At 33.6% G+C, this 15,803-nt stretch overlaps 1 pseudogene; it reads left to right on the forward strand.

The window, feature by feature from the left end:
• Positions 1–260: 260 nt before the first annotated feature.
• Positions 261–11,583, forward strand: LOC140858382 (protein neprosin-like; annotated as a pseudogene).
• Positions 11,584–15,803: the final 4,220 nt, after the last annotated feature.

Genomic DNA, 15,803 nt, shown 5'->3' on the forward strand with positions numbered 1-15,803 from the left:
GTTGCTGACATAAATAACGAATGGCTGCGTAACATATGCCAAAAACACACCACAGCTTATAGGTTATGTTGGACTAAACTTGATTGTGTTGCTAAGAGAATTCATATATTTTAATTAATTGGGGGAATAGTTGATGCATGATGATCAGATATGCTCAAGAATCCATATCCTTTTGGGAAAATTGTAACATAAGATATACTTAATTAATATATGATATACTTTGACAAGAAATTTTGATTTATATATTGGATGGTATATTTATTTTATTTTTTTTAAAAAAAGGTTAAAGGAAAGGGCCAATGAAAGCACATGTTAGTATGAGCCATGGCTCACCAGCGCTATTGCTGGTGATGATTTTCTTATGCTGCATTGAGTCCATGGTGCAAGCCACAACATCACAATTGGAGGTGCGGCAGCTTCTAAAGCGATTGAATAAGCCTGCCATCAAGACCATCAAGGTTTGCTATTCTACTATTCTCTTATTTATTCTTTTCTTTATTTTTTTTTGGTTTTCTAGGTTTAAAAAGATATTTTTTGTTCATTTCGAGAGAGTTCTGACAAGATTTTCTGAATTGTTTTTCAATAAAAATTAATTTTCAAAGTATTTATTTATTTAAAGGAGAGAAGAAAGTCATGCAGACAACATTCTATATTGTATACAGATATAGTTTATGTGTTTAAGTTTTATTCTTTTCGTTCAGTGCATTCTAGACTTTGTGGTTATTTTTGGCATTTTTCACTCTAATGCTTCTTGCTTTGTTGTTTCATTTGTTCTAATGTTTACTTTAAAAAAAAAAAAAAAAAAAAAGAGCCCGGATGGGGATATCATAGACTGTGTCCATATCTATCATCGGCCAGCCTTTGATCATCCTTTACTCAAAAACCATACTGTCCAGGTGTGCTCTTTTTCCTCCTCATTGCCTCCTTTTTCCAATTCTTCCTCGATCACGTAGTGTTTGCACCTGGTGGTCTCTTTACTTTGTCTTCATTTTGCTCAAAATCTTCAGATGAGGCCAAGTATCCCCCCATCAGGCCTATACGATGAGAATGAGGTAGCATCAAATATGGAAACAAGCTCCATACATCAGCTTTGGCGTCAAAATGGATGGTGACCCGAGAACACCATCCCTATTAAGAGGACCAAGAAAGATGATGTGCTGAGAGCCAGCTCTGTCGAAAGATATGGGAAGAAGAGCCACAGGACCATCCCAAATCCCATTTCTTCGTATATGCAAGAGATTGTCCAAGGACATGAGGTATATAGTTTTGAAAATATATGGAAAGGGTTAGCTCTGGAACAAAGTGTCTCTTACTTTTCCATTTCTTTCCTATGCTCCTTTGTCTTTCTCATTGGTGTTTGTTGGTGGGTCTTCTTGAGTAGCATGCTCTTGTTTATGCACAAGGAGGTTTCTACTATGGGGCAAAGGCAATCATGAATGTGTGGAACCCAAAAGTGGAACAAAATGAGTTCAGTCTGTCTCAGCTTTGGGTTATGGGTGGTCCTGATAAACTATTAGACTCCGTCGAAACAGGCTGGCATGTATGTTATTGTTTCAATTTCAAATAAATAGAAATAGTTTTAGTGACAGGAAACTCTGAAAGTCCTCTCTTCATGCGTTAACTAACTTCTGCTGGTTACTCTTTGTTGTGGGAAAAAAAAAACAGGTCTATCCAAATCTGCATGACGATAAAAAAACAAGACTATTTACTTACTGGACTGTAAGTTAATATTCCTTTGTCTCTCGTCCTCTATATGTTGTTTCTATTAGCTTCCTCTTTCCTCATGTTCTTTTACATTGTCTTCCACGAGTTTGCTTCTTCTTTCCTCATGTTCTTTTACATTGTCTTCCATGAGTTTGTTTAAATAGATTTGTCTTATCAAATAAATAAAAGGGAATTGGATTGTTCATTATTTTGAGTTTTTCTATTTTTTATGGTCAATTATACGAAATAGATGAGGTGCCACACATATTCTTCGTTTCCATAGATGACACGGCAAAAATTATAAAAATTGGGTGGTGTCTAATATTTTACTATGAAAATTTCAGCAAGATGGGTATCAATCATGTGATAGCCCAGCCAGCCCAAACAAACCAAAAAAAAAAAAAAAATGATGAAGACTCCCGCAGGGAGTCTTCTTCTCCCGACCGGCTCCTAATCGGAGTCGGAAACCTCACCGGAGAGGAGTCAAACTCCACTCCTTTGGTTCTATTTAAAGGGGAGACCCTTCTCCCTTCTTCCTACCAAAGAATCCCGGGGCAAAACGGCGGCAATCACCGGAAATTTTCTCACGAAGACCCGTCCTTGTGCCATCCAATTTCTCGCCGGAAAAGCCTCACCGGCATCGGAGGTAAGCTTCCTCTCCTTCCTCTCTCCTCCCCCTTCCTTCCCGTGCCGATGTGCACGCTCGCCGGCGATCGAAGTCGCCGGATTTTGTTGCGGAAGAATCTTCTTTTTTGCCATTTTTCCATCGTCGGTGGTCACCGTCGACCACCGGTTTGGCCTCCTCTTGCCGCGGATCGTCTCTCCTCTTGCCGACGGCCGCCCCACGCCGGCTACGCCGCCGGCCGGCCACCCAACGAGGGGACCTCAAGGTCTCCTGTTTCAGCCCAAAACAAGTCCACGGGAAGAAGAAAAGAAAAAAGAAGAAGAAGAAGAAGGAAAAGAAAAAGAAAAAGAAAAGAAGAAGAAGGAAAAGAAAAGAAAAAGAAAAGAAAAAGAAGAAAAAGAAAAGAAAAAGGAAAAGAAAAAAAAAAAAGAAAGAAGAAAAATAAAATAATAATAATATAATAATAATAAATAGGATTTTCTCTCCTCTCTCTTCCATGAAGAAAAAGAAAAAAAAAAGAGAGAAAGAAAGAAAAGAAGAAAGAGAAAAATAAAATTAATTAATAAATAATGAGATAAATAATAAAATATGAGAAAGAGAGTTTCTCTCCCTTCCCTCTCTCTCTTCAGCCTGAACTAGTATTTTCTCTCTCTAGAATTGGACTTTCTCTCTCTAGAATCCTCTCTCTAGATTATTTCTCTCTCTTAAGATTTCTAAAATTTTGAGAAGAATGATGAAGAATTTAAATGATCCTTGTGATGGATTTTTGATCTGTGATCGTCGGACGGTACACCGATATCCACTTTGATCAAATCAGATATTTTTAGATTTTATTTCTCATGATCTTATTGAATTATCCACATGATAATCTTAGCATGATTTGATCTGATCGATCAAAATTTATTGAATCATATTGTCTGAAGAATTCAAGATGAGTTTTCTCTCTCTAGAATTTTCTCTCTCTAAGATATTCTCTCTTGATTGATTCTCTCTCTAAAAAAGGTTAGTGAATGAAGAAATTTTTTTTAATAAATCTGATCTGATTCTAATGAAGAATCCTGATCCATGATTGTCAGACAGCGTACTGGCACCCACCTTAATCAGACCATGAATCTTTAGATTTGATCATCTATGATTCCGATCTAGCCATGATTTGATTTGATCATGTTGGTTTCACCAATTGAGATATTGGACCAATCGTAATGTTGGATTGTGTCACCTGATCAATTTGAATTGTACCTCATAAATTCTCTCTCCTCTGATTTTCTCTCTCTACTTGATTTTATGAAATCGATAAAGAAACCTCGGTCCTATCACTTCGAATCCGATTTGATCTGATAGTCAAACTTTGGATCGTTTAGGTCCTAATTAGATTTTGATTAGATGAAATTAGATGATCGGATCCAATCTAAACCATTGAAATATGGTATTCGTATTCTTTCTAATTATTGAAATTGATTCTGTATAGGATTGTGGATGTTTGATCATGGGATATTGCAATATGATCTACGAATAGAATTTTTGGAAGAAAATTTATAGAATTATGTGGATTTATTGGAGTGCGTTCGAGGTAAGTAATGTTTCATTTTTTTTAGATTTATCGATAAATTATAATGTATTTTTCTGACATGATTTGTGAAACGATGCATGAATTGGATGAATGGTATTTTGCTATGAAAATATCTTATTTGAAATGTTATGATGAAGCATGATTGAACATATTGATTTCGTGATGCATTATATTGATTGATTTCGATATTACATGATTATATTTTTATTATCGAAATTAGAATATGAAATATGATTTATGAAGAATTATGATATAAGAACATTATGAATTGACAACCTGACTATGTAAAGGACCCTGCCAATGGGGGCATATACGTTGGCAATTGATTGTCCTGAGGGTTTATGTTGCCAGCGAGACCAGTGACATGTCGCCAGAGAGACCAGCAACAAATCGCCAGCGAGACCAGCGGTTCCAAAGGACATGGCTGCCAGATGATTCGCAGCCTACCGCAAGCAGATACGCGGTATTATGACCCTGCCACAGGGAAAATATGGTCATAGCTCATGGTTGACGAAAAGAAATTGAAGAACAAAAGAAATTAAAATTTGGAAAGAAACTTGAATTTTTGAAAAAAAAATGAATTTGGCATGAATTATGTTGCATAATTGAAATTGATTTCGAATTGATGAACTCTATATGCTTATTTTTCTATAAATAATTATTTACTTAAATGCCTGATGAAATCTGTTGAAAAGTGATCATTGCTTACTGGGCTGTCTAGCTCATTATCTCCTATTTTACTGTTTTTACAGATGTTGAAGAATTAAGATGATACAAGATATGAATGGAAGAGTGATCAGAAGCAGAATCTTCATACTTTTATTTTAGGTTGAAAGGCTTATTGAATTTGATGCAAAGCCTTTGAATCGTTGTTGAATTTATTGAGATATTAAAGAAAAAATTTAGGTCGTTATATTTTAGATTTAAATTGTTGACTAATTATTCTGCTGTTGTTTTAGGATAGTATGATAAGATGCCTTGCATGCTTATGGAAAGAGCTTTCTATGAGTATGCGGCGGTTGCCATGACCCTCGATTCAAAATCTCAGGTCGGGGGCGTGACAATTAAAGTGGTATCAGAGCATAAGTGGATGAATTATGAAACATAGAATTAGATATAGAATGAGTGTAAGTGGATAGACACCAGGGACATTATAGTGTAGATCTTTGATGATTGTAGTGGGAGAAATATTTAAAATTTTTGATTAAATATTGAGATTATATATAAAAGGATCGTAAGAGATTATGACATATGGAGTTTGAAATATGATGAATAATCTATAGATCATGATATGATTAGTTAGATCTTGATCGAAAGTAATCACAAAAGGATTGACATAAAATTTTATTATGCATTATGGTTATTAATTTGATCATTGGTTATTCAAGTGAATCGTAAGTTCAAATTCAATGTGAGAATAATACTATGATATTACTTCTAGTTGAGAAGTTGACTATTATTGGCAAGATAAAGATTTGACAACAAAATATTGTTTCAGGATGGACTAAGAAAAATCTTTTATGATGCTTGATTGGAATATTTATCGAAATTGAATTTGGTATGTGGATTATATATAAAGTGGCATAATAGAATGAATGCATATTTGAGGATATTGCAAAGAAACCTATTTCTTATTGATGAAATCGATTATGAGGTTGTAGAATATTCATCGTACTGGAATCCTTAATTATCATCCTTAGATCTAGATAATAGATCTTATTATGTCTCTTGGAGAGTACATGATGTGTATGAAATTTCAATTTAAAGATTTCGTATCTAAGTTGATCAAGAGATTTTTTGATATTATTGTTGAGGTTGTTAATGAAAAATTAATATCTTTAGATTAAGATAAAAGATCTGATTTATATTTATCTCAGATTAAGAGATCCATATGAATTTATAATTTAAAAATTTTAGATTTAGGAATTGATATGGAGTTTCTTTGCTTTTGTTAACGAGGTCCCTAATTGAAACTACTATTAAATGGAGATTTGATTTTTTGAAGCTTGTATGATTGTTATGAAAGGATATTTGATAGATATTGAAGATTCTGATGTTAGAAATTTTAGAAAATAATAATAATAATAATAATAATTTGAAATTCATATATATTCAGATTATGTCCAAATTTGATGGAGCATCGAAGAATTTTCTCGTTGATTTGACTTATAAAGATTTTTGGTTTGAAAATTATCGAATTGAATTGATATGAGAATTGAGATTTGATTCATATTGATTATAGTAAATCTATATGATGGTTTAAATATGATATTGGACTCAAGGATTAATCAAGATTATTGTACACCAGTAAAGGTATGAATGAGAATCGAAAGTTAATCTTTGATTTCAATTGAAATTTGAAATTTTTAGATAAAAAAATAATTTGATCAAATTTTTTTTGGTGAACCTAAGAAATTTTGATTGTTAGATCAGAGTGCGCAGCGGAAGCATGATAATCTGAACTACTTTGAGTAAGTCAGGAATGTTGACCCTTTGAGTTAAAAAATTATGATAGATGATATGGTTTGATACAAGAAATTTATTGATATTAGAAAGAATAATATTTTAAAATTTTGAATTATTTTTGGATATCCCTAATGTGATTTTTAAAAATAGAGCTTCCACCTACTATGCTACAAAAATAATTAGCATCCTAATTCTAGGATGAGTGGACCTTTGATTTTTGATTTTAGATTTAGAATATTTAGAGATAAATTTTTTTCTATTCTAGAATTAAATTTTATAATTCTTTATTTATTAGAAAGAATTTGAGATTGTTTATCGAATGATGATTTCGATCTTAGATTATTATACTCAAATATTTATCTCCAGAGTATAATAAAATTTGAAGTTTGAACTCTTTTGATTATTATTATTTCTCCGACTGAATGAAAAAGATTGAGGTTATCTAATGATATTGACGATTGTTCTACAAAAGATGGATTGGAGTTATTCATAATTTGATAATGAATCGATTAATTAAGAGATGTTAATGTTTAGATAAAGAAAATTGATATACTTAGAATATTTAAGAGTTTGAGGGTTTGAGTAAGAAATTTCGATGACTAGAAATAGTGATATTGATTCAATCAACAATGATGATATTGATCTTTATGAAATGACTTAATGATGAAGTTGCATCGAGAAATAAAATATCAAAAGTTCAAGAATGAGATTGAAATGATAAATCTTTAACCTTTGAAAGTACGAATAAGAAAAAAATATTTTTGAATTTTGATTGATTAGGATGTCATCATATGATTCATAAGAAGTATGTTTTTCCTATCTTATGATAGGTTGAAATTAAGAGTGGTTAATATTTTGAAATAAATAAATGAATGATGATGAATAAAGTTCTTATGCAAAAATAGAGACATTGATTTTCTTCTACCTACAAGAGATAGATTTGATTTTAATTTGAGTCATGAGATATTGAACATTAATTTTTACAGAAAATGAGATCATAATTTTGAAATCTTGAAACAATTAAAAATCTTTGAGACGTGGATCTTGATAAATAAGAAAATGAATGGTTCCGTTTCAGATAGATATTTGATGTACCAATTTTTTCTTATGAAATGATTTAAGAATGAATTTATATCAAAAATTAGAATATTTGTTGATGAGATTCAAGTAAGAAACTATGAAGACTCAAGCAAGAAAAATTTCGAGGATGAAATTTCTTTTAGAGGGGAAGAATGTGATAGCCCAGCCAGCCCAAACAAACCAAAAAAAAAAATGATGAAGACTCCCGCAGGGAGTCTTCTTCTCCCGACCGGCTCCTAATCGGAGTCAGAAACCTCACCAGAGAGGAGTCAAACTCCTCTCCTTTGGTTCTATTTAAAGGGGAGACCCTTCTCCCTTCTTCCTACCAAAGAATTCCGGGGCAAAACGGCGGCAATCACCGAAAATTTCCTCACGGAGACCCGTCCTTGTGCCATCCAAATTCTCACCAGAAAAGCCTCGCCGGCGTCGGAGGTAAGCTTCCTCCCCTTCCTCTCTCCTCCCCCTTCCTTCTCGTGCCGATGTGCACGCTCGCCAGCGACCGAAGTCGCCGGATTTTGTTGCAGAAGAATCTTCTTTTTTGCCATTTTTTCGTCGTCGGTGGTCACCGTCGACCACCGGTTTGGCCTCCTCTTGCCGCGGATCGTCTCTCCTCTTGCCGACGGCCGCCCCATGCCGGCTACGCCGCCGGCCGGCCACCCAACGAGGGGACCTCAAGGTCCCCTGTTTCAGCCCAAAACAAGTCCACGGGAAGAAGAAAAGAAAAAAGAAGAAGAAGAAGAAGGAAAAGAAAAAGAAAAAGAAAAGAAGAAGAAGGAAAAGAAAAGAAAAAGAAAAGAAAAAGAAGAAAAAGGAAAAGGAAAAAAAAAAAGAAAGAAGAAAAATAAAATAATAATAATATAATAATAATAAATAGGATTTTCTCTCCTCTCTCTTCCATGAAGAAAAAGAAAAAAAAAGAGAGAAAGAAAGAAAAGAAGAAAGAGAAAAATAAAATTAATTAATAAATAATGAGATAAATAATAAAATATGAGAAAGAGAGTTTCTCTCTCTTCCCTCTCTCTCTTCAGTCTGAACTAGTATTTCCTCTCTCTAGAATTAGACTTTCTCTCTCTACTTTCTCTCTCTAAAATCCTCTCTCTAGATTATTTATCTCTCTTAAGATTTCTAAAATTTTGAAAAGAATGATGAAGAATTTAAATGGTCCTCGTGATGTATTTTTGATCTGTGATCGTCGGACGGTACACCGATATCCACTTTGATCAGATCAGATATTTTTAGATTTTATTTCTCATGATCTTATTGAATTATCCACATGATAATATTAGCATGATTTGATCTGATCGATCAAAATTTATTGAATCATATTGTCTGAAGAATTCAAGATGAGTTTTCTCTCTCTAGAATTTTCTCTCTCTAGAATTTTCTCTCCCTAAAATATTCTCTCTTGATTGATTCTCTCTCTAAAAAAGATTAGTGAATGAAGAAATTTCTTTTAATAAGTCTGATCTGATTCTAATGAAGAACCCTGATCCATGATTGTCAGACAGCATACTGGCACCCACCTTAATCAGACCATGAATCTTTAGATTTGATCATCTATGATTTCGATCTAGCCATGATTTGATTTGATCATGTTGGTTTCACAAATTGAGATATTTGACCAATCGTAATGTTGGATTGTGTCACCTGATCAATTTGAATTGTACCTCATAAATTCTCTCTCCTCTGATTTTCTCTCTCTACTTGATTTTATGAAATCGATAAAGAAACCTCGGTCCTATCACTTCGAATCCGATTTGATCTGATAGTCAAACTTTGGATCGTTTAGGTCCTAATTAGATTTTGATTAGATGAAATTAGATGATCGGACCCAATCTAAACCGTTGAAATATGGTATTCGTATTCTTTCTAATTATTGAAATTGATTCTGTATAGGATTGTGGATGTTTGATCATGGGATATTGCGATATGATCTACGAACAAAATTTTTGGAAGAAAATTTATAGAATTATGTGGATTTATTGGAGTGCGTTCGAGGTAAGTAATGTTTCACTTTTTTTAGATTTATCGGCAAATTATAATGTATTTTTCTGACATGATTTGTGAAACGATGCATGAATTGGATGAATGGTATTTTGCTATGAAAATATCTTATTTGAAATGTTATGATGAAGCATGATTGAACATATTGATTTCGTGATGCGTTATATTGATTGATTTCGATATTACATGATTATATATTTTATTATCGAAATTAGAATATGAAATATGATTTATGAAGAATTATGATATAAGAACATTATGAATTGACAACCTGACTATGTAAAGGACCCCGCCAATGGGGGCATATACATTGGCAATTGATTGTCCTGAGGGTTTATGTTGCCAGCGAGACCAGCGACATGTCGCCAGAGAGACCAGCGACAAACCGCCAGTGAGACCAGCGGTTCCAAAGGACATGGCTGCCAGATGATTCACAGCCTACCGCAAGCAGATATGCGGTATTATGACCCTGCCATAGGAAAAATGTGGTCATAGCTCATGGTTGACGAAAAGAAATTGAAGAACAAAAGAAATTGAAATTTGGAAAGAAACTTGAATTTTTGAAAAAAAAATGAATTTGGCATGAATTATGTTGCATAATTGAAATTGATTTCGAATTGATGAACTCTATATGCTTATTTTTCTATAAATAATTATTTACTTAAATGCCTGATGAAATCTGTTGAGAAGTGATCATTGCTTAATAGGCTGTTTAGCTCATTACCTCCTATTTTACTGTTTTTACAGATATTGAAGAATTAAGATGATACAAGATATGAATGGAAGAGTGATCAGAAGCAGAATCTTTATACTTTTATTTTAGGTTGAAAGGCTTATTGAATTTGATGCAAAGCCTTTGAATCATTGTTGAATTTATTGAGATATTAAAGAAAAAATTTATGTCGTTATATTTTAGATTTAAATTGTTGACTAATTATTCCGCTGTTGTTTTAGGATAGTATGATAAGATGCCTTGCATGCTTATGGGAAGAGTTTTCTATGAGTATGCGGCGGTTGCCATGACCCTCGATTCAAAATCTCGGGTCGGGGGCGTGACAAATCAACAGGCTGCTACAACCTAATTTGCCCTGGGTTCGTTCAAGTCAGCAACGAGGTAGCATTGGGTGCCGCCATCGAGCCCATTTCTACTTAGATGGACCCCAATATGAAATCACTCTACATGTTTGGAAGGTAAAATAAAAAATGCATGTGATTTTTGTTTCTCATCCTAACTCGTAAGCTCTTGGTGTAGCAAAACAATATAAGAGTCATATTTAATTAGTCTTTTACTTTTCTTTTCCACCCTGTAATTTATTGCGAGATAAGGGGTGGATTTGCAGTGTCCTTTCTATGGCCACTTGAGGGTGGGGTCCCAGCAGTGTTTAGATGCCATCTTATGAATTGCATGCATGCAGCAAAGGGCTTACGTTGGCTTTGGCTTATCTCCTTTTTCTCTTCCTGTGGCTGTGTGAAAACATATTTTGTTCCCTTCAGCTCCTTGCCCATTTGACGTGCCATGTGCTGAGATTCCTATTTTAATCCTCCGTATGAATTCTTCCATTGGCTGTCTCTGTTTTTCCGAATTTACAGAATCCTTAGTCTCATCTCAGTGATGTAGTGTCAGCATGCAGACTAGTCCGAGCATTAGCCTTAAAACGAAATCTGTGATCATTTCATTCTTTCCATACTTTCCAGCAAACTGCAGATTACTTTTTCATTTTTCATGTATAAGTAATAATAAATATTCATATGGGTTTTATTTTTTGAGCAGGATTCAAAAACTGGGAATTGGTGGGTGCAGTATGAGAATCTATCTCCATTGGGCTACTGGCCTGCATCCTTATTCCCTTATTTGACAAATGGTGGCTCCCTAGTAGAATGGGGAGGAGAGGTTTTGAACTATAATTTCAGTGGTCAGCACACCACCACAGAGATGGGCAGTGGCCATTTCCCTGGGGAAGGTTCTGGCAAAGCGAGCTACGTCAGAAACATCCAAATAGTTGACCAGTCCAACAATCTTCAAGCTCCTCAAGGAATTGAAACTTTCAATACAAGACCCATCTGTTATAATTTAAGCCATGCCGACAATTATATCTATTTCGGGGGTCCTGGTAAAAATCCCAATTGTCTATAAAATGTCTCAACCTTTTGGCCTGTTGGGAAAAATAACCACCATGAAAAAATGTTTTCCAAAAAAATAACCATGAACAGTCAATGCATAATGAAAATAAATGGTTTTCTTTACGGGCTCTGTTCACTACAACACATTTGGTTTTAGTGGTAGACGAAATGCCACGGTTTTGTAATTTTTGCTGCCATTGCACTTCTCCTCCCCGGCAAAAGAGGTAAAGTATCCTGATGTAGAGGTCTTTGAATCAATATCATTAGCGATGCATGTCAGCATCCATTTATCCATCCGACTTAGGTTTATCATCATCGAAACAAAGGGACATAACCCGAAAGTGCTACTGGGATATCTAAGAATATATTTCACAATTAACTCATATATATTGTTTGCCAGGATTCAAGAGAGACAGACTGTAACACTTGGCCCAATTGGGCCCTTAATCAAGCCCATATGCGAAAAAAAAAAGAAAAAAAAAAACTGGAAGAAGACTCTCATTGGAGTCTTCTTCTTTTTCCCCATGTCCGATCAGGAGGAGGACTCTTAGGGCTAGTAAAAACCCTAGGAAGACCTCTATAAAATCCTCCTTCCACTCTCTATGGCATCGGATCTCTCCTCTTATTTTTCTTGAATTTTTTCGTTGAAGCCGCAGATGTCCTCATCGTGTTCGTCTCAAATCCCGATTGGAGACCTCACCGGAGTCAGAGGTAAGCTCTGACCCTCCTTCCTCTCTTCCTTCCCCTCCTTTCCATGGCTTTGTGCACTCTCGTCGGCCATCGGGATCGTCAGAAAATCTATGAAAATGTGAACCCCTGTTTTGCTCTGTTTGGCCGGACTATCTTCCTCCTCTTTTTCAGCCACCGGCACCGTCGTTTGCGGCATATCACCCTTAGGATAGGGTCACCGGCCAATGACCGAAAAACAAAAGAAAAAGGGGCGACACCCTATTTTTCTGACTTTTTCTTTATTTCTCGCCGGTCGAACCTTGCCGCCAGCCATCCTTTGCCCCACCACCGTCGACTGCCACTGCCGGATCTTCGACCGTGCCGTCGTGCCTCACCGGAGCATAAGTGACCCCTTTTTCCCCCTCTCATGTCCCTCTCTGTTCGGCTAGGAAAACAGAGAAAGAAGAGAAAAGAAAAAAGAAGGAGAAAGAAAAAGAAAAAGGAAAAAAAAGAGAAAAAGAAAAAAAGAAAAAAAATAATAAGAGAAAGTTTTCTCTCTCTTTTCTCTCTCCTCTCTCGACCTTCTCTCTCTATCTTCTCTTTCTATTTTCTCTCTCTAGACCTTTTCTCTCTCTTTATGAATTTTGTCTCTTTAGGATTTTTCTCTCTCTAATTGCATCACGGACCCTAGGATAAACTTGAGATGAAAATAAGATGAACTGAGATTGCTTCAAAATTCGTGCGTAGATTGGATTCCAGTCCGATCCTTATTCGTAATTTATAACATCAATCATAGTTAATCCATATTGAGTTATCTAGATATGATCTTTGATGATCTCAACTATGATTGCTTCATCTAACGGATACGAAGATTCTCTCTCCACTTTCTCTCTCTACTTTCTTTCTTAAAATTTTTTTCTCTCTAAAATTTTCTCTCTCTTCATGGATTTTTTTTCTCTAAAAATCTTATGGATCAGTGAAGGGTCCAGATATTTAGACAAATCTTAATTTTGGTTAATCTAAGAGAGGTCCTGGATTTGTGTTATTAACATCGTTTATTTATAATTTCTCTATATATAATTTTTATATTTGATGAGGGTCATCAAGAGATACGATTATTTGCATAAGATGTCGAGTGAAATATCTTATTTTTGAAATTCATAAATAAAAGAAGAATATTAATTTCTGTGCTTCAATCAGTCACTGGTAAAGGTAAGAATCCCTATATATGATCACCATTATATATGCTATTTTACTGTTGGTATTGCATCATTAGTTTTGCATCATTGGATTTGAGATTGATGAATTTACGATATCTGAGACATCATTATTTGCTTATATGATTTTTGAGCATGAGTATGTTATGTCAATATATATGTATCAGTGATTGATGGTATGATTATATGGATATGATATATTTGTCTTGATTACATTGCAGATTGAAATTGATTAAAGAAGTCAAAGCATTATAATTTTATAAAAATAAATAAAAAAGAGATATAATTTGGACTAACCTTGTCATGTGGAACAGCCGTCAGAAGCTTATGCCTAGGACAGCCCCCACAAGCTTATACATAGAAGAATTTGATCCGAGAAAGATCATAGATATTTTGATCTGAGAAAGATCATGGATATTTTGATCCAAGAAAGATCATCGATATTTTAATCCAAGAAAGATCATAAAAATCGATCCGATAAAAATCATCGCATGATCCTGGTTAGTCCAAAGCCAGAAAGAAAGAAAAAGATTAAAGATTATGCGATAATGAAAAAGAAAGAAAAAATAAGACATGAAATAATTGCTGAATAAAAGTATTTTACCTATTATCATATGATAATGTATCTTTTTTGACAAGATAGATAATTTATAGATGTTTGCATTATTCTGGATATTGAACATAGGATTTAATATTTTATTATTTATCTTTATTTTTAGATTAAATTATTATATTGATGTGATATAAAAATTCTTACTGGCTATAAAGCTCACACCCCTCCATTTTTTTTTTCTTAGAGTTATAGGATGCTTATGATTGTCTATGGTTTGGATTTGCAGGTGAGCAAATAGATAGATAGAGTGTCATGATACCTAATCAGAGAATTGAAAAAATTTTATTTGTAATTATACAAGTTTTACTAAGTATTATTGGAATAAGATGTTATGGATGTTGAGATTATAATGAATTACTTTTGGCCTTACATATTTTTTAGGACTTGCTCTAAGGAGTGTGTGTTTATCACGTATCCGATCGGATGTTAGGTTCAAGGTGCGATAGAATGGTATCAGAATCTAGGTTATAATCATTTGGAGACTATGATATAAGTGATTAGGATATGATAGAGTAATATCAGAGCTTAGGTTTAAGATCACTGAGATTATAAAGTGATATAAAAACTTTATGTATGATCAATAGGATGTGATAGAGTGATATCAGGAATATGACTGAAGTGGTATCAAGACTTTAAGATCACTAGGGACTATGACATCTCTGGGATTATAATCAATAGTATATGATAGATAATATCAAAGCTTAAAGTTATCATCATTAAGCATGTGATAGAATAGTATAAAAGTTTAGATTATGATAATTAGAGAATATGACTTAAATGGTATTTGAACTTAAGGTTATAATTACTCGAAATTGTGACTTTAGAGATATTTGAACTTGAGGCTATGATCATAAGGAATACGATAGACATAAAAGAAAGGATTCAATATTTGAATTTTGAATCAATAAATACTATGATAAAATTTATATATAAGTGATATATGATGTCTATAATAGAATTGACAAGTTATATTTTAGATTCCAATTAGTAGAGTTGACATGAGTATGAGAAGTGTTGACCCTAGAATGAAGAGGGAGATATTGATGTGTTGTATTGAATATATTCAATGATTTTAGAATGCTAAACTTATATGGTTGAAGATCACGATAACTTTTTGATGATAATTATCTGAGCATTATAAAATTTTTGAACTTATCAGAAGGAAGTTAGTTAAGATGTGGTCTAAGAAGAAATTTCATCATACGAGAGAGAAATATTTTGAGCATTGAATCTATAGGAGGTCATATATGAAACTCAATTTTTGATGAAGAATATATTTAAAATTTATTTTAAGAATATGAGATATATATCTTGGTGAAATTTTTGGTTATTCAAAATATCATGTTTTGAATATGACTCCTTGATCTTTCAAGTTGCATTGAATTTCAAGTCAAAAGTTGGCTTTTCTAAGTGGATCAAAGGTATTTTGATATTGTTGTTAAATTGAAGAAGAAAATTTATTTTATTAGAGTATGATATATAAGTTATGATGAAATCTTTAATAATTTATATTTCTATCTTTAGATTAGATTCCTTATTTTCTTGTGATTATTGAAGATTGTGGATTGTAATTTAAGTCAGAATTCGGATTTCTGAGTTGAACTAAGATATCTTGTTATTGTTAAAGTTTGAATGACTTATATAAAGGACAACATTTTGTATGGATTTATCTATTGATGCTAAGGGTTGTAATGAAGGAAGCTTTACAAGAAATAACTAAATTGATTCTACTTA

Source organism: Elaeis guineensis, chromosome 6 (genome assembly GCF_000442705.2).
Source record: "Elaeis guineensis isolate ETL-2024a chromosome 6, EG11, whole genome shotgun sequence".
NCBI classification, from domain to species: domain Eukaryota; kingdom Viridiplantae; phylum Streptophyta; class Magnoliopsida; order Arecales; family Arecaceae; genus Elaeis; species Elaeis guineensis.